Here is a 24,306-nt window from a genome sequence, read left to right on the forward strand (position 1 = left end):
TGGGCAAGGTAGGGGGGAGCAAGGTCATGGAGGCATTTATGGGTGAGGGAGAGGATTTTAAAGATGATCCTCTGCCTAATGGGCAGCCAGTGGACCTGCCTCCTAAGGTCAGAAATGTGGTCTTTCCTGGAAAAACCTGTAGCGGCCCTGAGGGCGTTGTTCTGGGCAAGCTGGAGTTTAGCGATGTTTTTTCCGGAGGTCCCACCAAGGAGTGCGTTGCAGTAGTCCAACCTAGATCCTATGATGGCCCTAGCAATAGTGAGGCCATTTTGTGAGGATAGGAAGGGTCTGAGATGATAATCATTGTGAGGTGTGAGCCGCTAATAGCTAAGCAGGTCAGTTAAATCTTTGCTTTTGTCATTGGGGTGTATTGACATGCGCAGGGCAGTCCTCTGTCCTCTGCTACTGTATGGTTTCTTAATGCTGCTTGTTCATGATTTTTAAATGTAAACACTCTGCTCCCAAAAGTGAAAGATTTGAAAGACTCTTGCTGTAGCAAGCCTTTCCTACTCTTTGCCCTGGGGGTGAGAGTGCAGAGGCGTAGGCAGGGTAGGGCCTGAGGGGAAAGGCCCACCCAAAATCTGTAAATGCCCACTCAGCAGCTCTGTGTGGGCATTTAAAGAGATTTTTGTCATTGCAGTGGGCCCAACTACATTAGCTTCAGACCCCATTTGCTAGAAAATCCTGGCTACGCCTCTGGTGCTTCCCAACTCAACAACCCATCACCCCTTCATCCCTTCTTACTCGTCTCACAGCACCTCCCATGCATCTTTTGTTGGTAGATTTCCTTCACGAGGCTTAGCTAGGCCTGCATTCCTTTTCAAAGGGCCATAGAAGAGAGTAAAAAAGGAGAAGGCATAATAGAGCGGGAAGTAGGTGAAAGATGAGGGGTCAGGGGGGTTGGCAGTAAAAGAAACAGGGCCTGGCCTGGCAGAGAGTTAGAAGTTAGGGAACAGAACAATGAGCGAGGGACAAGGAAAGATGTCTCAGGCATGTAGCTCTCTGAGTCTTCCCCACTGTGCCTGCAGAAAGAGACGTCCTATTCCTAGCTCTCTCCCAGATGGATACATTTGCCTGGAGAGCCCAGAATGAATGTCACTTAGGCAGAGGGCAAACACAGGGCAGCAGAGCAGGAACACCCCTTCATTTTACTATGCTCCCAGGTGGCTTCTGGGAGGCAAAAGGCATCAGTATTCCATCAACATCATCTTCACCTAGGCCACCGTCACTAAGGTTTATAAAGCAGGCTGTGACACTTTCTGGGGCCTAGGTGGCCAGGCCTACGTGGAAGAGCACAGATCCTAACCCTAAATTGTGTGGGTGGCTTCACCAGAGGGGCTGCATAGGACATAGGGCTGTGCCCGTATGGGGTGTGGTCGCGTTTGGGAGCGTTAGGGACGCATGGAGGATGCAGGGCGCAGACCTCTGTCCGTTTTCCTCCAGGATTAGGCACTGGTTGTCAGTGGTGGAGCCAGCCACTCCACAATTGGGGAAGTTAAAGGCAGAAAGCAGCTCTCTCACCGCCAGGGCAAAGAGTGGGAAAGGCTTGTTACAGCAAGAGTCTTTCAAATCTTTCACTTTTGAGAGCAGACTGTTTACATTTTAGAATCATGAACAAGCACCAATACGAAAGCGTACAGTAGCAGAGGGCATAAGACTGCTGCCCTGCGCATAACAATACACCCCAATGACAAGGTCAAAGATTTAACTGACCTGCTTAGCTATTAGTGGCTCACACCTCACAATGATTATCATCTCTCCGTGAAGCAAAGCATCCTCTGAATTGGGGTGAAAGATAGATCTAATGTGCCAAAGTAAGTCAACATGGAAATGCAGTTTCCTGCTCTCAGAGGAAGGAGGGTCGACAGCCCAATGGGTTAATGCACCTACTGCAGCCTCCTATGTGTACCTTGCAGGCGACACATTCAGTTGCTGGTGAGATGCTGATACAGGTTTGCTTGATATGCAGGTGCCGGTGGTCACCTCACAGCACCTCGAGAAGGTGTGCTGTTTGAGTCCCAGTGCAATTATGGAATCAGCCATGACCCCCAGATTGCACCTTTTCCCCTCGTTTTTTCCAGTCAGTTGGGGCCAGAGAGACAAGCTTGTGTATGGGTGTTACTAAGGCCAGAGTGCAGAATACAAAGGCACAACTGTTAGTGGGAACACATGTATTGAAGGGGCGTTAGCTGTTGGCTGATCGGGCAGGGCAATGCATCCCAATTTTCAATAAAAACATTTTTTTTAAATGAAAAAAAGAATGCCCAAGAGATACCGGACATTGGATTAGAACTCAGGTCTCCAGCATTGCAAGACCAAGGATTTACAGCTTGAGCCACTGATTGCCATGCTTTCGAGGGTCGCTTTTGGGCGTATATATCTTTCTCCTGCATGCCCCTGTGAGCATACCCATTTGCATTGTGAAACATGTTCACTGAAACCAAGGAGGATAGAACATCTGTCCCCCCTCCCCCGCTCCAACAAATACCAGCTAACTGCAGTGGCATAGAGGTTAAGTGCTTGCGTTACAGCGCTGGGGGGGGCCTGGGTTCGAGTACTGCTTTCGGCACATAAACAGAATAGTTGGGTAATCTCCTTGTACAGTGGTGGGTACCCACACTCCTAAAAGGTTCAGTGGCTATGTAATGTAATGAGTTCCCTGGTAAAGGGAGGGTGGAAGAAAGCAGAGAAGCGGGATGTGGAGGCGAGGAAGTGGCCGGTAAATAAAGTAGGGGGAGGTAGGGCTGGATGAATGGGTCCCTGTGGAGAAGAGGAGGAGGGGGTAGGTCTAGAGGGCATAAAGTGGGCCCTGGGGTGACAGCGAATAAGTCGGCCCTGGGAACGGTGTCATGGGGGGAAGAGGGCCCAGAATTGTGGAGGAATGGGAGTGTAAAGGAGGGTCCTAATGTGGGGAAAGGAGGCCCAGCGGAGAGCGTGTGGAATGGACCCCAACTGCCACACTTTCTCACCACCACAGTCCCACCTCTGCTTTCTTCCACCCTCCTTTTACCAGGGAACCTGCACCATATCCTTCTAGTCCTACCCCCACTCACCCAGACCCGCCCCCTCTCCACAGGGACCCATTCATCCAGCCCTACCACTCCCTTTAGCCTGCCCCACCTCCTCCTTTATTTACCCTGCGCTTCCTCAGTCCTGCCTCTCTGCTTTCTTCCACCCTCCCTTTTCCAAGGACCTCTTTTCATAACCACTGAACCTTTTAGAAGGAGTGTGGGTACCCACAACTGTACAAGGAGATTACGCAACTATTCCGTTTATGTGCCGAAAGCAGGACTTAAACCCATGCCCCCAACGCTGTAACGCAAGCACTTAACCTCGAGGCGACTGCAGTTAGCTGATATTTGGAGGAGCGGGGGCCAGATGTTCTATCCTCATTTTCTGCAGTGAACATGTTTGACAATGCAAATGGGCATGCTGACATGGGCATGCTCACAGGGGCATGCAGAAGAAAGATATATACGCCCAAATGCAGCTCTCAGAAGCACAGCCACCAGTGGCTCAAGTGGTAAGTGCTTTGTCTTGCAATGTTGGAGACCTGAGTTCTAATCCTATGTCCGGTGTCTCTTGGGTAATTTTTTTAATTTAAAAAAAAATGTTTTTATTGAAAATGGGGATGGATTGCCCTGCGCGATCAGCCAACAGCTAATGCCCCTTCAATACCTGCGTTCCCACTAACAATTGTGCCTCTGTTTTCGGCACTCTGGCCTTGGTAACACCCATACACAAGCTTGTCTCTCTGGCCCCAACTGACTGGAAAAAACGGGTGTAAAAGGTGTAATCTACAGGTCATGGTTGATACCATAATTGCACTAGGACTCAAACAGGACACCTTCTCGAGGTGCTGTGATGTGACCGCCGGCCCCTGCATAGCAAGCAAACCTGTATCAGCATCTCACCGGCAACTGAATGTGTCGCCTGCAGGCTACACATAGGAGGCTGCAGTAGGTGCATTAACCCATTGGGCTGTCGACCCTCCTTCCTCTGAGAGCAGGAAACTAAATTTCCATGTTGCCTTCCATTGGCACATTAGATCTCTGTTTCACCCCAAGTCAGAGGATGTTTTGCTTCACAGAGAGATTTATTGATTTTTTATTTATTTTTTACATTTATAGAGCGCACTGCAGCCCATAGACATCGAGGCGCTATTACATGAAGGCGTAAGCAGCAAGATTGTGTAAACATAGGAAACATAAGGTACTTAGTTACAGAGAGAAGAGCGGAGCATAGTTACAAATGACGTTCGTAAGCCTGTAAATATAAAGGCAGGAAGGTTTAGACAAACAGCCTGGTTTTTAAGGCTTTGCGGAAGGCTAGGTGAGAGTCAATCCCCCTGAGGAGCGAAGGTAGGGCGTTCCAGTGTGAGGCTGCTAGGGCTGAGAAGCTCGAGCCGCCCGCACGTACTCTACAAGTCTTGGGAGTAGAAATCAGGTTGGTGTAGGCAGATCTGGTGGACCTGGCCGAGGTGGGTCGTGAAATTCTCTGGGCAAGGTAGGGGGGAGCAAGGTCATGGAGGCATTTATGGGTGAGGGAGAGGATTTTAAAGATGATCCTCTGCCTAATGGGCAGCCAGTGGACCTGCCTCCTAAGGTCAGAAATGTGGTCTTTCCTGGAAAAACCTGTAGCGGCCCTGAGGGCGTTGTTCTGGGCAAGCTGGAGTTTAGCGATGTTTTTTCCGGAGGTCCCACCAAGGAGTGCGTTGCAGTAGTCCAACCTAGATCCTATGATGGCCCTAGCAATAGTGAGGCCATTTTGTGAGGATAGGAAGGGTCTGAGATGATAATCATTGTGAGGTGTGAGCCGCTAATAGGTAAGCAGGTCAGTTAAATATTTGCTTTTGTCATTGGGGTGTATTGACATGCGCAGGGCAGTCCTCTGTCCTCTGCTACTGTATGGTTTCTTAATGCTGCTTGTTCATGATTTTTAAATGTAAACACTCTGCTCCCAAAAGTGAAAGATTTGAAAGACTCTTGCTGTAGCAAGCCTTTCCTACTCTTTGCCCTGGGGGTGAGAGTGCAGAGGCGTAGGCAGGGTAGGGCCTGAGGGGAAAGGCCCACCCAAAATCTGTAAATGCCCACTCAGCAGCTCTGTGTGGGCATTTAAAGAGATTTTTGTCATTGCAGTGGGCCCAACTACATTAGCTTCAGACCCCATTTGCTAGAAAATCCTGGCTACGCCTCTGGTGCTTCCCAACTCAACAACCCATCACCCCTTCATCCCTTCTTACTCGTCTCACAGCACCTCCCATGCATCTTTTGTTGGTAAATTTCCTTCACGAGGCTTAGCTAGGCCTGCATTCCTTTTCAAAGGGCCATAGAAGAGAGTAAAAAAGGAGAAGGCATAATAGAGCGGGAAGTAGGTGAAAGACGAGGGGTCAAGGGGGTTGGCAGTAAAAGAAACAGGGCCTGGCCTGGCAGAGAGTTCGAAGTTAGGGAACAGAACAATGAGCGAGGGACAAGGAAAGATGTCTCAGGCATGTAGCTCTCTGAGTCTTCCCCACTGTGCCTGCAGAAAGAGACGTCCTATTCCTAGCTCTCTCCCAGATGGATACATTTGCCTGGAGAGCCCAGAATGAATGTCACTTAGGCAAAGGGCAAACACAGGGCAGCAGAGCAGGAACACCCCTTCATTTTACTATGCTCCCAGGTGGCTTCTGGGAGGCAAAAGGCATCAGTATTCCATCAACATCATCTTCACCTAGGCCACCGTCACTAAGGTTTATAAAGCAGGCTGTGACACTTTCTGGGGCCTAGGTGGCCAGGCCTACGTGGAAGAGCACAGATCCTAACCCTAAATTGTGTGGGTGGCTTCACCAGAGGGGCTGCATAGGACATAGGGCTGTGCCCGTATGGGGTGTGGTCGCGTTTGGGAGCGTTAGGGACGCATGGAGGATGCAGGGCGCAGACCTCTGTCCGTTTTCCTCCAGGATTAGGCACTGGTTGTCAGTGGTGGAGCCAGCCACTCCACAATTGGGGAAGTTAAAGGCAGAAAGCAGCTCTCTCACCGCCAGGGCAAAGAGTGGGAAAGGCTTGTTACAGCAAGAGTCTTTCAAATCTTTCACTTTTGAGAGCAGACTGTTTACATTTTAGAATCATGAACAAGCACCAATACGAAAGCGTACAGTAGCAGAGGGCATAAGACTGCTGCCCTGCGCATAACAATACACCCCAATGACAAGGTCAAAGATTTAACTGACCTGCTTAGCTATTAGTGGCTCACACCTCACAATGATTATCATCTCTCCGTGAAGCAAAGCATCCTCTGAATTGGGGTGAAAGATAGATCTAATGTGCCAAAGTAAGTCAACATGGAAATGCAGTTTCCTGCTCTCAGAGGAAGGAGGGTCGACAGCCCAATGGGTTAATGCACCTACTGCAGCCTCCTATGTGTACCTTGCAGGCGACACATTCAGTTGCTGGTGAGATGCTGATACAGGTTTGCTTGATATGCAGGTGCCGGTGGTCACCTCACAGCACCTCGAGAAGGTGTGCTGTTTGAGTCCCAGTGCAATTATGGAATCAGCCATGACCCCCAGATTGCACCTTTTCCCCTCGTTTTTTCCAGTCAGTTGGGGCCAGAGAGACAAGCTTGTGTATGGGTGTTACTAAGGCCAGAGTGCAGAATACAAAGGCACAACTGTTAGTGGGAACACATGTATTGAAGGGGCGTTAGCTGTTGGCTGATCGGGCAGGGCAATGCATCCCAATTTTCAATAAAAACATTTTTTTTAAATGAAAAAAAGAATGCCCAAGAGATACCGGACATTGGATTGGAACTCAGGTCTCCAGCATTGCAAGACCAAGGATTTACAGCTTGAGCCACTGATTGCCATGCTTTCGAGGGTCGCTTTTGGGCGTATATATCTTTCTCCTGCATGCCCCTGTGAGCATACCCATTTGCATTGTGAAACATGTTCACTGAAACCAAGGAGGATAGAACATCTGTCCCCCCTCCCCCGCTCCAACAAATACCAGCTAACTGCAGTGGCATAGAGGTTAAGTGCTTGCGTTACAGCGCTGGGGGGGCCTGGGTCCGAGTACTGCTTTCGGCACATAAACAGAATAGTTGGGTAATCTCCTTGTACAGTGGTGGGTACCCACACTCCTAAAAGGTTCAGTGGCTATGTAATGTAATGAGTTCCCTGGTAAAGGGAGGGTGGAAGAAAGCAGAGAAGCGGGATGTGGAGGCAAGGAAGTGGCCGGTAAATAAAGTAGGGGGAGGTAGGGCTGGATGAATGGGTCCCTGTGGAGAAGAGGAGGAGGGGGTAGGTCTAGAGGGCATAAAGTGGGCCCTGGGGTGACAGCGAATAAGTTGGCCCTGGGAACGGTTTCATGGGGGGAAGAGGGCCCAGAATTGTGGAGGAATGGGTGTGTAAAGGAGGGTCCTAATGTGGGGAAAGGAGGCCCAGCGGAGAGCGTGTGGAATGGACCCCAACTGCCACACTTTCTCACCACCACAGTCCCACCTCTGCTTTCTTCCACCCGCCTTTTACCAGGGAACCTGCACCATATCCTTCTAGTCCTACCCCCACTCACCCAGACCCGCCCCCTCTCCACAGGGACCCATTCATCCAGCCCTACCACTCCCTTTAGCCTGCCCCACCTCCTCCTTTATTTACCCTGCGCTTCCTCAGTCCTGCCTCTCTGCTTTCTTCCACCCTCCCTTTTCCAAGGACCTCTTTTCATAACCACTGAACCTTTTAGAAGGAGTGTGGGTACCCACAACTGTACAAGGAGATTATGCAACTATTCCGTTTATGTGCCGAAAGCAGGACTTAAACCCATGCCCCCAACGCTGTAACGCAAGCACTTAACCTCGAGGCGACTGCAGTTAGCTGATATTTGGAGGAGCGGGGGCCAGATGTTCTATCCTCATTTTCTGCAGTGAACATGTTTGACAATGCAAATGGGCATGCTGACATGGGCATGCTCACAGGGGCATGCAGAAGAAAGATATATACGCCCAAATGCAACTCTCAGAAGCACAGCCACCAGTGGCTCAAGTGGTAAGTGTTTTGTCTTGCAATGTTGGAGACCTGAGTTCTAATCCTATGTCCGGTGTCTCTTGAGTAATTTTTTTAATTTAAAAAAAAATGTTTTTATTGAAAATGGGGATGGATTGCCCTGCGCGATCAGCCAACAGCTAATGCCCCTTCAATACCTGCGTTCCCACTAACAATTGTGCCTCTGTTTTCGGCACTCTGGCCTTGGTAACACCCATACACAAGCTTGTCTCTCTGGCCCCAACTGACTGGAAAAAACGGGTGTAAAAGGTGTAATCTACAGGTCATGGTCGATACCATAATTGCACTAGGACTCAAACAGGACACCTTCTCGAGGTGCTGTGATGTGACCACCGGCCCCTGCATAGCAAGCAAACCTGTATCAGCATCTCACCGGCAACTGAATGTGTCGCCTGCAGGCTACACATAGGAGGCTGCAGTAGGTGCATTAACCCATTGGGCTGTCGACCCTCCTTCCTCTGAGAGCAGGAAACTAAATTTCCATGTTGCCTTCCATTGGCACATTAGATCTCTGTTTCACCCCAAGTCAGAGGATGTTTTGCTTCACAGAGAGATTTATTTATTTTTTATTTAATTTTTACATTTATAGAGCGCACTGCAGCCCATAGACATCGAGGCGCTATTACATGAAGGCGTAAGCAGCAAGATTGTGTAAACATAGGAAACATAAGGTACTTAGTTACAGAGAGAAGAGCGGAGCAAAGTTACAAATGACGTTCGTAAGCCTGTAAATATAAAGGCAGGAAGGTTTAGACAAACAGCCTGGTTTTTAAGGCTTTGCGGAAGGCTAGGTGAGAGTCAATCCCCCTGAGGAGCGAAGGTAGGGCGTTCCAGTGTGAGGCTGCTAGGGCTGAGAAGCTCGAGCCGCCCGCACGTACTCTACAAGTCTTGGGAGTAGAAATCAGGTTGGTGTAGGCAGATCTGGTGGACCTGGCCGAGGTGGGTCGTGAAATTCTCTGGGCAAGGTAGGGGGGAGCAAGGTCATGGAGGCATTTATGGGTGAGGGAGAGGATTTTAAAGATGATCCTCTGCCTAATGGGCAGCCAGTGGACCTGCCGCCTAAGGTCAGAAATGTGGTCTTTCCTGGAAAAACCTGTAGCGGCCCTGAGGGCGTTGTTCTGGGCAAGCTGGAGTTTAGCGATGTTTTTTCCGGAGGTCCCACCAAGGAGTGCGTTGCAGTAGTCCAACCTAGATCCTATGATGGCCCTAGCAATAGTGAGGCCATTTTGTGAGGATAGGAAGGGTCTGAGATGATAATCATTGTGAGGTGTGAGCCGCTAATAGCTAAGCAGGTCAGTTAAATCTTTGCTTTTGTCATTGGGGTGTATTGACATGCGCAGGGCAGTCCTCTGTCCTCTGCTACTGTATGGTTTCTTAATGCTGCTTGTTCATGATTTTTAAATGTAAACACTCTGCTCCCAAAAGTGAAAGATTTGAAAGACTCTTGCTGTAGCAAGCCTTTCCTACTCTTTGCCCTGGGGGTGAGAGTGCAGAGGCGTAGGCAGGGTAGGGCCTGAGGGGAAAGGCCCACCCAAAATCTGTAAATGCCCACTCAGCAGCTCTGTGTGGGCATTTAAAGAGATTTTTGTCATTGCAGTGGGCCCAACTACATTAGCTTCAGACCCCATTTGCTAGAAAATCCTGGCTACGCCTCTGGTGCTTCCCAACTCAACAACCCATCACCCCTTCATCCCTTCTTACTCGTCTCACAGCACCTCCCATGCATCTTTTGTTGGTAGATTCCCTTCACGAGGCTTAGCTAGGCCTGCATTCCTTTTCAAAGGGCCATAGAAGAGAGTAAAAAAGGAGAAGGCATAATAGAGCGGGAAGTAGGTGAAAGACGAGGGGACAAGGGGGTTGGCAGTAAAAGAAACAGGGCCTGGCCTGGCCTGGCAGAGAGTTCGAAGTTAGGGAACAGAACAATGAGCGAGGGACAAGGAAAGATGTCTCAGGCATGTAGCTCTCTGAGTCTTCCCCACTGTGCCTGCAGAAAGAGACGTCCTATTCCTAGCTCTCTCCCAGATGGATACATTTGCCTGGAGAGCCCAGAATGAATGTCACTTAGGCAGAGGGCAAACACAGGGCAGCAGAGCAGGAACACCCCTTCATTTTACTATGCTCCCAGGTGGCTTCTGGGAGGCAAAAGGCATCAGTATTCCATCAACATCATCTTCACCTAGGCCACCGTCACTAAGGTTTATAAAGCAGGCTGTGACACTTTCTGGGGCCTAGGTGGCCAGGCCTACGTGGAAGAGCACAGATCCTAACCCTAAGTTGTGTGGGTGGCTTCACCAGAGGGGCTGCATAGGACATAGGGCTGTGCCCGTATGGGCTGTGGTCGCGTTTGGGAGCGTTAGGGACGCATGGAGGATGCAGGGCGCAGACCTCTGTCCGTTTTCCTCCAGGATTAGGCACTGGTTGTCAGTGGTGGAGCCAGCCACTCCACAATTGGGGAAGTTAAAGGCAGAAAGCAGCTCTCTCACCGCCAGGGCAAAGAGTGGGAAAGGCTTGTTACAGCAAGAGTCTTTCAAATCTTTCACTTTTGAGAGCAGACTGTTTACATTTTAGAATCATGAACAAGCACCAATACGAAAGCGTACAGTAGCAGAGGGCATAAGACTGCTGCCCTGCGCATAACAATACACCCCAATGACAAGGTCAAAGATTTAACTGACCTGCTTAGCTATTAGTGGCTCACACCTCACAATGATTATCATCTCTCCGTGAAGCAAAACATCCTCTGAATTGGGGTGAAAGATAGATCTAATGTGCCAAAGTAAGTCAACATGGAAATGCAGTTTCCTGCTCTCAGAGGAAGGAGGGTCGACAGCCCAATGGGTTAATGCACGTACTGCAGCCTCCTATGTGTACCTTGCAGGCGACACATTCAGTTGCTGGTGAGATGCAGATACAGGTTTGCTTGCTATGCAGGGGCCGGTGGTCACCTCACAGCACCTCGAGAAGGTGTGCTGTTTGAGTCCCAGTGCAATTATGGAATCAGCCATGACCCCCAGATTACACCTTTTCCCCTCGTTTTTTCCAGTCAGTTGGGGCCAGAGAGACAAGCTTGTGTATGGGTGTTACTAAGGCCAGAGTGCAGAATACAAAGGCACAACTGTTAGTGGGAACACATGTATTGAAGGGGCGTTAGCTGTTGGCTGATCGGGCAGGGCAATGCATCCCAATTTTCAATAAAAACATTTTTTAAAATGAAATAAAAAATGCCCAAGAGATACCGGACATTGGATTAGAACTCAGGTCTCCAGCATTGCAAGACCAAGGATTTACAGCTTGAGCCACTGATTGCCATGCTTCCGAGGTTCGCTTTTGGGCATATATATCTTTCTCCTGCATGCCCCTGTGAGCATACCCATTTGCATTGTGAAACATGTTCACTGAAACCAAGGAGGATAGAACATCTGTCCCCCCTCCCCCGCTCCACCAAATACCAGCTTACTGCAGTGGCCTAGAGGTTAAGTGCTTGCGTTACAGCGCTGGGGGGGCCTGGGTTCGAGTACTGCTTTCGGCACATAAACAGAATAGTTGGGTAATCTCCTTGTACAGTGGTGGGTACCCACACTCCTAAAAGGTTCAGTGGCTATGTAATGTAATGAGTTCCCTGGTAAAGGGAGGGTGGAAGAAAGCAGAGAAGCGGGATGTGGAGGCGAGGAAGTGGCCGGTAAATAAAGTAGGGGGAGGTAGGGCTGGATGAATGGGTGCCTGTGGAGAAGAGGAGGAGGGGGTAGGTCTAGAGGGCATAAAGTGGGCCCTGGGGTGACAGCGAATAAGTCGGCCTTGGGAACTGTGTCATGGGGGGAAGAGGGCCCAGAATTGTGGAGGAATGGGTGTGTAAAGGAGGGTCCTAATGTTGGGAAAGGAGGCCCAGCGGAGAGGGTGTGGAATGGACCCCAACTGCCACACTTTCTCACCACCACAGTCCCACCTCTGCTTTCTTCCACCCTCCTTTTACCAGGGAACCTGCACCATATCCTTCTAGTCCTACCCCCACTCACCCAGACCCGCCCCCTCTCCACAGGGACCCATTCATCCAGCCCTACCACTCCCTTTAGCCTGCCCCACCTCCTCCTTTATTTACCCTGCGCTTCCTCAGTCCTGCCTCTCTGCTTTCTTCCACCCTCCCTTTTCCAAGGACCTCTTTTCATAACCACTGAACCTTTTAGAAGGAGTGTGGGTACCCACAACTGTACAAGGAGATTACGCAACTATTCCGTTTATGTGCCGAAAGCAGGACTTAAACCCATGCCCCCAACGCTGTAACGCAAGCACTTAACCTCGAGACGACTGCAGTTAGCTGATATTTGGAGGAGCGGGGGCCAGATGTTCTATCCTCATTTTCTGCAGTGAACATGTTTGACAATGCAAATGGGCATGCTCACATGGGCATGCTCACAGGGGCATGCAGAAGAAAGATATGTATGCCCAAATGCAGCTCTCAGAAGCACAGCCACCAGTGGCTCAAGTGGTAAGTGCTTTGTCTTGCAATGTTGGAGACCTGAGTTCTAATCCAATGTCTGGTGTCGCTTGGGTAATTTTTTTAATTTAAAAAAAAATGTTTTTTATTGAAAATGGGGATGGATTGCCCTGCGCGATCAGCCAACAGCTAATGCCCCTTCAATACCTGCGTTCCCACTAACAATTGTGCCTCTGTTTTCGGCACTCTGGCCTTGGTAACACCCATACACAAGCTTGTCTCTCTGGCCCCAACTGACTGGAAAAAACGGGTGTAAAAGGTGTAATCTACGGGTCATGGTTGATACCATAATTGCACTAGGACTCAAACAGGACACCTTCTCGAGGTGCTGTGATGTGACCACCGCCCCTGCATAGCAAGCAAACCTGTATCAGCATCTCACCGGCAACTGAATGTGTCGCCTGCAGGCTACACATAGGAGGCTGCAGTAGGTGCATTAACCCATTGAGCTGTCGACCCTCCTTCCTCTGAGAGCAGGAAACTAAATTTCCATGTTGCCTTCCATTGGCACATTAGATCTCTGTTTCACCCCAAGTCAGAGGATGTTTTGCTTCACAGAGAGATGATAATCATTGTGAGGTGTGAGCCGCTAATAGCTAAGCAGGTCAGTTAAATCTTTGCTGTGATGTGACCACCGGCCCCTGCATAGCAAGCAAACCTGTATCAGCATCTCACCGGCAACTGAATGTGTCGCCTGCAGGCTACACATAGGAGGCTGCAGTAGGTGCATTAACCCATTGAGCTGTCGACCCTCCTTCCTCTGAGAGCAGGAAACTAAATTTCCATGTTGCCTTCCATTGGCACATTAGATCTCTGTTTCACCCCAAGTCAGAGGATGTTTTGCTTCACAGAGAGATGATAATCATTGTGAGGTGTGAGCCGCTAATAGCTAAGCAGGTCAGTTAAATCTTTGCTTTTGTCATTGGGGTGTATTGACATGCGCAGGGCAGTCCTCTGCTACTGTATGGTTTCTTAATGCTGCTTGTTCATGATTTTTAAATGTAAACACTCTGCTCCCAAAAGTGAAAGATTTGAAAGACTCTTTCTGTAGCAAGCCTTTCCTACTCTTTGCCCTGGGGGTGAGAGTGCAGAGGCGTAGGCAGGGTAGGGCCTGAGGGGAAAGGCCCACCCAAAATCTGTAAATGCCCACTCAGCAGCTCTGTGTGGGCATTTAAAGAGATTTTTGTCATTGCAGTGGGCCCAACTACATTAGCTTCAGACCCCATTTGCTAGAAAATCCTGGCTACGCCTCTGGTGCTTCCCAACTCAACAACCCATCACCCCTTCATCCCTTCTTACTCGTCTCACAGCACCTCCCATGCATCTTTTGTTGGTAGATTCCCTTCACGAGGCTTAGCTAGGCCTGCATTCCTTTTCAAAGGGCCATAGAAGAGAGTAAAAAAGGAGAAGGCATAATAGAGCGGGAAGTAGGTGAAAGACGAGGGGTCAAGGGGGTTGGCAGTAAAAGAAACAGGGCCTGGCCTGGCAGAGAGTTCGAAGTTAGGGAACAGAACAATGAGCGAGGGACAAGGAAAGATGTCTCAGGCATGTAGCTCTCTGAGTCTTCCCCACTGTGCCTGCAGAAAGAGACGTCCTATTCCTAGCTCTCTCCCAGATGGATACATTTGCCTGGAGAGCCCAGAATGAATGTCACTTAGGCAGAGGGCAAACACAGGGCAGCAGAGCAGGAACACCCCTTCATTTTACTATGCTCCCAGGTGGCTTCTGGGAGGCAAAAGGCATCAGTATTCCATCAACATCATCTTCACCTAGGCCACCGTCACTAAGGTTTATAAAGCAGGCTGTGACACTTTCTGGGGCCTAGGTGGCCAGGCCTACGTGGAAGAGCACAGATCCTAACCCTAAGTTGTGTGGGTGGCTTCACCAGAGGGGCTGCATAGGACATAGGGCTGTGCCCGTATGGGCTGTGGTCGCGTTTGGGAGCGTTAGGGACGCATGGAGGATGCAGGGCGCAGACCTCTGTCCGTTTTCCTCCAGGATTAGGCACTGGTTGTCAGTGGTGGAGCCAGCCACTCCACAATTGGGGAAGTTAAAGGCAGAAAGCAGCTCTCTCACCGCCAGGGCAAAGAGTGGGAAAGGCTTGTTACAGCAAGAGTCTTTCAAATCTTTCACTTTTGAGAGCAGACTGTTTACATTTTAGAATCATGAACAAGCACCAATACGAAAGCGTACAGTAGCAGAGGGCATAAGACTGCTGCCCTGCACATAACAATACACCCCAATGACAAGGTCAAAGATTTAACTGACCTGCTTAGCTATTAGTGGCTCACACCTCACAATGATTATCATCTCTCCGTGAAGCAAAACATCCTCTGAATTGGGGTGAAAGATAGATCTAATGTGCCAAAGTAAGTCAACATGGAAATGCAGTTTCCTGCTCTCAGAGGAAGGAGGGTCGACAGCCCAATGGGTTAATGCATCTACTGCAGCCTCCTATGTGTACCTTGCAGGCGACACATTCAGTTGCTGGTGAGATGCAGATACAGGTTTGCTTGCTATGCAGGGGCCGGTGGTCACCTCACAGCACCTCGAGAAGGTGTGCTGTTTGAGTCCCAGTGCAATTATGGAATCAGCCATGACCCCCAGATTACACCTTTTCCCCTCGTTTTTTCCAGTCAGTTGGGGCCAGAGAGACAAGCTTGTGTATGGGTGTTACTAAGGCCAGAGTGCAGAATACAAAGGCACAACTGTTAGTGGGAACACATGTATTGAAGGGGCGTTAGCTGTTGGCTGATCGGGCAGGGCAATGCATCCCAATTTTCAATAAAAACATTTTTTTAAATGAAATAAAAAATGCCCAAGAGATACCGGACATTGCATTAGAACTCAGGTCTCCAGCATTGCAAGACCAAGGATTTACAGCTTGAGCCACTGATTGCCATGCTTCCGAGGTTCGCTTTTGGGCATATATATCTTTCTCCTGCATGCCCCTGTGAGCATACCCATTTGCATTGTGAAACATGTTCACTGAAACCAAGGAGGATAGAACATCTGTCCCCCCTCCCCCGCTCCACCAAATACCAGCTAACTACAGTGGCCTAGAGGTTAAGTGCTTGCGTTACAGCGCTGGGGGGGCCTGGGTTCGAGTACTGCTTTCGGCACATAAACAGAATAGTTGGGTAATCTCCTTGTACAGTGGTGGGTACCCACACTCCTAAAAGGTTCAGTGGCTATGTAATGTAATGAGTTCCCTGGTAAAGGGAGGGTGGAAGAAAGCAGAGAAGCGGGATGTGGAGGCGAGGAAGTGGCCGGTAAATAAAGTAGGGGGAGGTAGGGCTGGATGAATGGGTGCCTGTGGAGAAGAGGAGGAGGGGGTAGGTCTAGAGGGCATAAAGTGGGCCCTGGGGTGACAGCGAATAAGTCGGCCTTGGGAACTGTGTCATGGGGGGAAGAGGGCCCAGAATTGTGGAGGAATGGGTGTGTAAAGGAGGGTCCTAATGTGGGGAAAGGAGGCCCAGCGGAGAGGGTGTGGAATGGACCCCATCTGCCACACTTTCTCACCACCACAGTCCCACCTCTGCTTTCTTCCACCCTCCTTTTACCAGGGAACCTGCACCATATCCTTCTAGTCCTACCCCCACTCACCCAGACCCGCCCCCTCTCCACAGGGACCCATTCATCCAGCCCTACCACTCCCTTTAGCCTGCCCCACCTCCTCCTTTATTTACCCTGCGCTTCCTCAGTCCTGCCTCTCTGCTTTCTTCCACCCTCCCTTTTCCAAGGACCTCTTTTCATAACCACTGAACCTTTTAGAAGGAGTGTGGGTACCCACAACTGTACAAGGAGATTACGCAACTATTCCGTTTATGTGCCGAAAGCAGGACTTAAACCCATGCCCCCAACGCTGTAACGCAAGCACTTAACCTCGAGACGACTGCAGTTAGCTCATATTTGGAGGAGCGGGGGCCAGATGTTCTATCCTCATTTTCTGCAGTGAACATGTTTGACAATGCAATTGGGCATGCTCACATGGGCATGCTCACAGGGGCATGCAGAAGAAAGATATGTACGCCCAAATGCAGCTCTCAGAAGCACAGCCACCAGTGGCTCAAGTGGTAAGTGCTTTGTCTTGCAATGTTGGAGACCTGAGTTCTAATCCAATGTCCGGTGTCTCTTGGGTAATTTTTTTAATTTAAAAAAAAATGTTTTTTATTGAAAATGGGGATGGATTGCCCTGCGCGATCAGCCAACAGCTAATGCCCCTTCAATACCTGCGTTCCCACTAACAATTGTGCCTCTGTTTTCGGCACTCTGGCCTTGGTAACACCCATACACAAGCTTGTCTCTCTGGCCCCAACTGACTGGAAAAAACGGGTGTAAAAGGTGTAATCTACGGGTCATGGTTGATACCATAATTGCACTAGGACTCAAACAGGACACCTTCTCGAGGTGCTGTGATGTGACCACCGGCCCCTGCATAGCAAGCAAACCTGTATCAGCATCTCACCGGCAACTGAATGTGTCGCCTGCAGGCTACACATAGGAGGCTGCAGTAGGTGCATTAACCCATTGAGCTGTCGACCCTCCTTCCTCTGAGAGCAGGAAACTAAATTTCCATGTTGCCTTCAATTGGCACATTAGATCTCTGTTTCACCCCAAGTCAGAGGATGTTTTGCTTCACAGAGAGATGATAATCATTGTGAGGTGTGAGCCGCTAATAGCTAAGCAGGTCAGTTAAATCTTTGCTGTGATGTGACCACCGGCCCCTGCATAGCAAGCAAACCTGTATCAGCATCTCACCGGCAACTGAATGTGTCGCCTGCAGGCTACACATAGGAGGCTGCAGTAGGTGCATTAACCCATTGAGCTGTCGACCCTCCTTCCTCTGAGAGCAGGAAACTAAATGTCCATGTTGCCTTCCATTGGCACATTAGATCTCTGTTTCACCCCAAGTCAGAGGATGTTTTGCTTCACAGAGAGATGATAATCATTGTGAGGTGTGAGCCGCTAATAGCTAAGCAGGTCAGTTAAATCTTTGCTTTTGTCATTGGGGTGTATTGACATGCGCAGGGCAGTCCTCTGTCCTCTGCTACTGTATGGTTCCTTAATGCTGCTTGTTCATGATTTTTAAATGTAAACACTCTGCTCCCAAAAGTGAAAGATTTGAAAGACTCTTGCTGTAGCAAGCCTTTCCTACTCTTTGCCCTGGGGGTGAGAGTGCAGAGGCGTAGGCAGGGTAGGGCCTGAGGGGAAAGGCCCACCCAAAATCTGTAAATGCCCACTCAGCAGCTCTGTGTGGGCATTTAAAGAGATTTTTGTCATTGCAGTGGGCCCAACTACATTAGCTTCAGACCCCATTTGCTAGAAAATCCTGGCTACGCCTCTGGTGCTTCCCAACTCAACAACCCATCACCCCTTCATCCCTTCTTACTCGTCTCACAGCACCTCCCATGCATCTTTTGTTGGTAGATTCCCTTCACGAGGCTTAGCTAAGCCTGCATTCCTTTTCAAAGGGCCATAGAAGAGAGTAAAAAAGGAGAAGGCATAATAGAGCGGGAAGTAGGTGAAAGGTGAGGGGTCAAGGGGGTTGGCAGTAAAAGAAACAGGGCCTGGCCTGGCAGAGAGTTCGAAGTTAGGCAACAGAACAATGAGCGAGGGACAAGTAAAGATGTCTCAGGCATGTAGCTCTCTGAGTCTTCCCCACTGTGCCTGCAGAAAGAGACGTCCTATTCCTAGCTCTCTCCCAGATGGATACATTTGCCTGGAGAGCCCAGAATGAATGTCACTTAGGCAGAGGGCAAACACAGGGCAGCAGAGCAGGAACACCCCTTCATTTTACTATGCTCCCAGGTGGCTTCTGGGAGGCAAAAGGCATCAGTATTCCATCAACATCATCTTCACCTAGGCCACCGTCACTAAGGTTTATAAAGCAGGCTGTGACACTTTCTGGGGCCTAGGTGGCCAGGCCTACGTGGAAGAGCACAGATCCTAACCCTAAGTTGTGTGGGTGGCTTCACCAGAGGGGCTGCATAGGACATAGGGCTGTGCCCGTATGGGCTGTGGTCGCGTTTGGGAGCGTTAGGGACGCATGGAGGATGCAGGGCGCAGACCTCTGTCCGTTTTCCTCCAGGATTAGGCACTGGTTGTCAGTGGTGGAGCCAGCCACTCCACAATTGGGGAAGCTAAAGGCAGAAAGCAGCTCTCTCACCGCCAGGGCAAAGAGTGGGAAAGGCTTGTTACAGCAAGAGTCTTTCAAATCTTTCACTTTTGAGAGCAGACTGTTTACATTTTAGAATCATGAACAAGCACCAATACGAAAGCGTACAGTAGCAGAGGGCATAAGACTGCTGCCCTGCGCATAACAATACACCCCAATGACAAGGTCAAAGATTTAACTGACCTGCTTAGCTATTAGTGGCTCACACCTCACAATGATTATCATCTCTCCGTGAAGCAAAACATCCTCTGAATTGGGGTGAAAGATAGATCTAATGTGCCAAAGTAAGTCAACATGGAAATGCAGTTTCCTGCTCTCAGAGGAAGGAGGGTCGACAGCCCAATGGGTTAATGCACCTACTGCAGCCTCCTATGTGTACCTTGCAGGCGACACATTCAGTTGCTGGTGAGATGCTGATACAGGTTTGCTTGCTATGCAGGGGCCGGTGGTCACCTCACAGCACTCCGAGAAGGTGCGCTGTTTGAGTCCCAGTGCAATTATGGAATCAGCCATGACCCCCAGATTACACCTTTTCCGCTCGTTTTTTCCAGTCAGTTGGGGCCAGAGAGACAAGCTTGTGTATGGGTGTTACTAAGGCCAGAGTGCAGAATACAAAGGCACAACTGTTAGTGGGAACACATGTATTGAAGGGGCGTTAGCTGTTGGCTGATCGGGCAGGGCAATGCATCCCAATTTTCAATAAAAACATTTTTTTTAAATGAAATAAAAAATGCCCAAGAGATACCGGACATTGGATTAGAACTCAGGTCTTCAGCATTGCAAGACCAAGGATTTACAGCTTGAGCCACTGATTGCCATGCTTCCGAGGTTGGCTTTTGGCCATATATATCTTTCTCCTGCATGCCCCTGTGAGCATACCCATTTGCATTGTGAAACATGTTCACTGAAACCAAGGAGGATAGAACATCTGTCCCCTCTCCCCCGCTCCACTAAATACCAGCTAACTGCAGTGGCCTAGAGGTTAAGTGCTTGCGTTACAGTGCTGGGGGCGCCTGGGTTCGAGTACTGCTTTCGGCACATAAACAGAATAGTTGGGTAATCTCCTTGTACAGTGGTGGGTACCCACACTCCTAAAAGGTTCAGTGGCTATGTAATGTAATGAGTTCCCTGGTAAAGGGAGGGTGGAAGAAAGCAGAGAAGCGGGATGTGGAGGCGAGGAAGTGGCCGGTAAATAAAGTAGGGGGAGGTAGGGCTGGATGAATGGGTCCCTGTGGAGAAGAGGAGGAGGGGGTAGGTCTATAGGGCATAAAGTGGGCACTGGGGAGACAGCAAATAAGTCGGCCCTGGGAACGGTGTCATGGGGGGAAGAGGGCCCAGAATTGTGGCGGAATGGGTGTGTAAAGGAGGGTCCTAATGTGGGGAAAGGAGGCCCAGCGGAGAGGTTGTGGAATGGACCCCAACTGCCACACTTTCTCACCACCACAGTCCCACCTCTACTTTCTTCCACCCTCCTTTTACCAGGGAACCTGCACCATATCCTTCTAGTCCTACCCCCACTCACCCAGACCCGCCCCCTCTCCACAGGAACCCATTCATCCAGCCCTACCACTCCCTCTAGCCTGCCCCACCTCCTCCTTTATTTACCCTGCGCCTCCTCAGCCCTGCCTCTCTGCTTTCTTCCACCCTCCCTTTTCCAAGGACCTCTTTTCATAACCACTGAACCTTTTAGAAGGAGTGTGGGTACCCACAACTGTACAAGGAGATTACGCAACTATTCCTTTTATGTGCCGAAAGCAGGACTTAAACCCATGCCCCCAACGCTGTAACGCAAGCACTTAACCTCGAGGCGACTGCAGTTAGCTGATATTTGGAGGAGCGGGGGCCAGATGTTCTATCCTCATTTTCTGCAGTGAACATGTTTGACAATGCAAATGGGCATGCTCACATGGGCATGCTCGCAGGGGCATGCAGAAGAAAGATATATATGGCCAAATGCAACTCTCAGAAGCACAGCCACCAGTGGCTCAAGTGGTAAGTGCTTTGTCTTGCAATGTTGGAGACCTGAGTTCTAATCCAATGTCCGGTGTCTCTTGGGTATTTTTTTTAATTAAAAAAAATGTTTTTATTGAAAATGGGGATGGATTGCCCTGCGCGATCAGCCAACAGCTAATGCCCCTTCAATACCTGCGTTCCCACTAACAATTGTGCCTCTGTTTTCGGCACTCTGGCCTTGGTAACACCCATACACAAGCTTGTCTCTCTGGCCCCAACTGACTGGAAAAAACGGGTGTAAAAGGTGTAATCTACGGGTCATGGTTGATACCATAATTGCACTAGGACTCAAACAGGACACCTTCTCGAGGTGCTGTGATGTGACCACCGGCCCCTGCATAGCAAGCAAACCTGTATCAGCATCTCACCGGCAACTGAATGTGTCGCCTGCAGGTTACACATAGGAGGCTGCAATAGGTGCATTAACCCATTGGGCTGTCGACCCTCCTTCCTCTGAGAGCAGGAAACTAAATTTCCATGTTACCTTCCATTGGCACATTAGATCTCTGTTTCACCCCAAGTCAGAGGATGTTTTGCTTCACAGAGAGATGATAATCATTGTGAGGTGTGAGCCGCTAATAGCTAAGCAGGTCAGTTAAATCTTTGCTTTTGTCATTGGGGTGTATTGACATGCGCAGGGCAGTCCTCTGTCCTCTGCTACTGTATGGTTTCTTAATGCTGCTTGTTCATGATTTTTAAATGTAAACACTCTGCTCCCAAAAGTGAAAGATTTGAAAGACTCTTGCTGTAGCAAGCCTTTTCTACTCTTTGCCCTGGGGGTGAGATTGCAGAGGCGTAGGCAGGGTAGGGCCTGAGGGGAAAGGCCCACCCAAAATCTGTAAATGCCCACTCAGCAGCTCTGTGTGGGCATTTAAAGAGATTTTTGTCATTGCAGTGGGCCCAACTACATTAGCTTCAGACCCCATTTGCTAGAAAATCCTGGCTACGCCTCTGGTGCTTCCCAACTCAACAACCCATCACCCCTTCATCCCTTCTTACTCGTCTCACAGCACCTCCCATGCATCTTTTGTTGGTAGATTTCCTTCACGAGGCTTAGCTAGGCCTGCATTCCTTTTCAAAGGGCCATAGAAGAGAGTAAAAAAGGAGAAGGCATAATAGAGCGGGAAGTAGGTGAAAGACGAGGGGTCAGGGGGGTTGGCAGTAAAAGAAACAGGGCCTGGCCTGGCATAGAGTTCGAAGTTAGGGAACAGAACAATGAGCGAGGGACAAGGAAAGATGTCTCAGGCATGTAGCTCTCTGAGTCTTCCCCAATGTGCCTGCAGAAAGAGACGTCCTATTCCTAGCTCTCTCCCAGATGGATACATTTGCCTGGAGAGCCCAGAATGAATGTCACTTAGGCAGAGGGCAAACACAGGGCAGCAGAGCAGGAACACCCCTTCATTTTACTATGCTCCCAGGTGGCTTCTGGGAGGCAAAAGGCATCAGTATTCCATCAACATCATCTTCACCTAGGCCACCGTCACTAAGGTTTATAAAGCAGGCTGTGACACTTTCTGGGGCCTAGGTGGCCAGGCCTACGTGGAAGAGCACAGATCCTAACCCTAAGTTGTGTGGGTGGCTTCACCAGAGGGGCTGCATAGGACATAGGGCTGTGCCCGTATGGGCTGTGGTCGCGTTTGGGAGCGTTAGGGACGCATGGAGGATGCAGGGCGCAGACATCTGTCAGTTTTCCTCCAGGATTAGGCACTGGTTGTCAGTGGTGGAGCCAGCCACTCCACAATTGGGGAAGTTAAAGGCAGAAAGCAGCTCTCTCACCGCCAGGGCAAAGAGTGGGAAAGGCTTGTTACAGCAAGAGTCTTTCAAATCTTTCACTTTTGAGAGCAGACTGTTTACATTTTAGAATCATGAACAAGCACCAATACGAAAGCGTACAGTAGCAGAGGGCATAAGACTGCTGCCCTGCGCATAACAATACACCCCAATGACAAGGTCAAAGATTTAACTGACCTGCTTAGCTATTAGTGGTTCACACCTCACAATGATTATCATCTCTCCGTGAAGCAAAACATCCTCTGAATTGGGGTGAAAGATAGATCTAATGTGCCAAAGTAAGTCAACATGGAAATGCAGTTTCCTGCTCTCAGAGGAAGGAGGGTCGACAGCCCAATGGGTTAATGCACCTACTGCAGCCTCCTATGTGTACCTTGCAGGCGACACATTCAGTTGCTGGTGAGATGCTGATACAGGTTTGCTTGCTATGCAGGGGCCGGTGGTCACCTCACAGCACCTCGAGAAGGTGTGCTGTTTGAGTCCCAGTGCAATTATGGAATCAGCCATGACCCCCAGATTACACCTTTTCCCCTCGTTTTTTCCAGTCAGTTGGGGCCAGAGAGACAAGCTTGTGTATGGGTGTTACTAAGGCCAGAGTGCAGAATACAAAGGCACAACTGTTAGTGGGAACACATGTATTGAAGGGGCGTTAGCTGTTGGCTGATCGGGCAGGGCAATGCATCCCAATTTTCAATAAAAACATTTTTTTAAATGAAATAAAAAATGCCCAAGAGATACCGGACATTGGATTAGAACTCAGGTCTCCAGCATTGCAAGACCAAGGATTTACAGCTTGAGCCACTGATTGCCATGCTTCCGAGGTTCGCTTTTGGGCATATATATCTTTCTCCTGCATGCCCCTGTGAGCATACCCATTTGCATTGTGAAACATGTTCACTGAAACCAAGGAGGATAGAACATCTGTCCCCTCTCCCCCGCTCCACCAAATACCAGCTAACTGCAGTGGCCTAGAGGTTAAGTGTTTGCGTTACAGCGCTGGGGGCGCCTGGGTTCGAGTACTGCTTTCGGCACATAAACAGAATAGTTGGGTAATCTCCTTGTACAGTGGTGGGTACCCACACTCCTAAAAGGTTCAGTGGCTATGTAATGTAATGCGTTCCCTGGTAAAGGGAGGGTGGAAGAAAGCAGAGAAGCGGGATGTGGAGGCGAGGAAGTGGCCGGTAAATAAAGTAGGGGGAGGTAGGGCTGGATGAATGGGTCCCTGTGGAGAACAGGAGGAGGGGGTAGGTCTATAGGGCATAAAGTGGGCCCTGGGGAGACAGCGAATAAGTCGGCCCTGGGAACGGTGTCATGGGGGGAAGAGGGCCCAGAATTGTGGAGGAATGGGTGTGTAAAGGAGGGTCCTAATGTGGGGAAAGGAGGCCCAGCGGAGAGGGTGTGGAATGGACCCCAACTGCCACACTTTCTCACCACCACAGTCCCACCTCTGCTTTCTTCCACCCTCCTTTTACCAGGGAACCTGCACCATATCCTTCTAGTCCTGCCCCCACTTACCCAGACCCGCCCCCTCTCCACAGGGACCCATTCATCCAGCCCTACCACTCCCTCTAGCCTGCCCCACCTCCTCCTTTATTTACCCTGCGCCTCCTCAGCCCTGCCTCTCTGCTTTCTTCCACCCTCCCTTTTCCAAGGACCTCTTTTCATAACCACTGAACCTTTTAGAAGGAGTGTGGGTACCCACAACTGTACAAGGAGATTACGCAACTATTCCTTTTATGTGCCGAAAGCAGGACTTAAACCCATGCCCCCAACGCTGTAACGCAAGCACTTAAC

The sequence above is a fragment of the Ambystoma mexicanum genome, chromosome 3q, assembly GCF_040938575.1.
Source record: "Ambystoma mexicanum isolate Mex_15411 chromosome 3q, UKY_AmexF1_1, whole genome shotgun sequence".
Lineage (NCBI taxonomy): Eukaryota > Metazoa > Chordata > Amphibia > Caudata > Ambystomatidae > Ambystoma > Ambystoma mexicanum.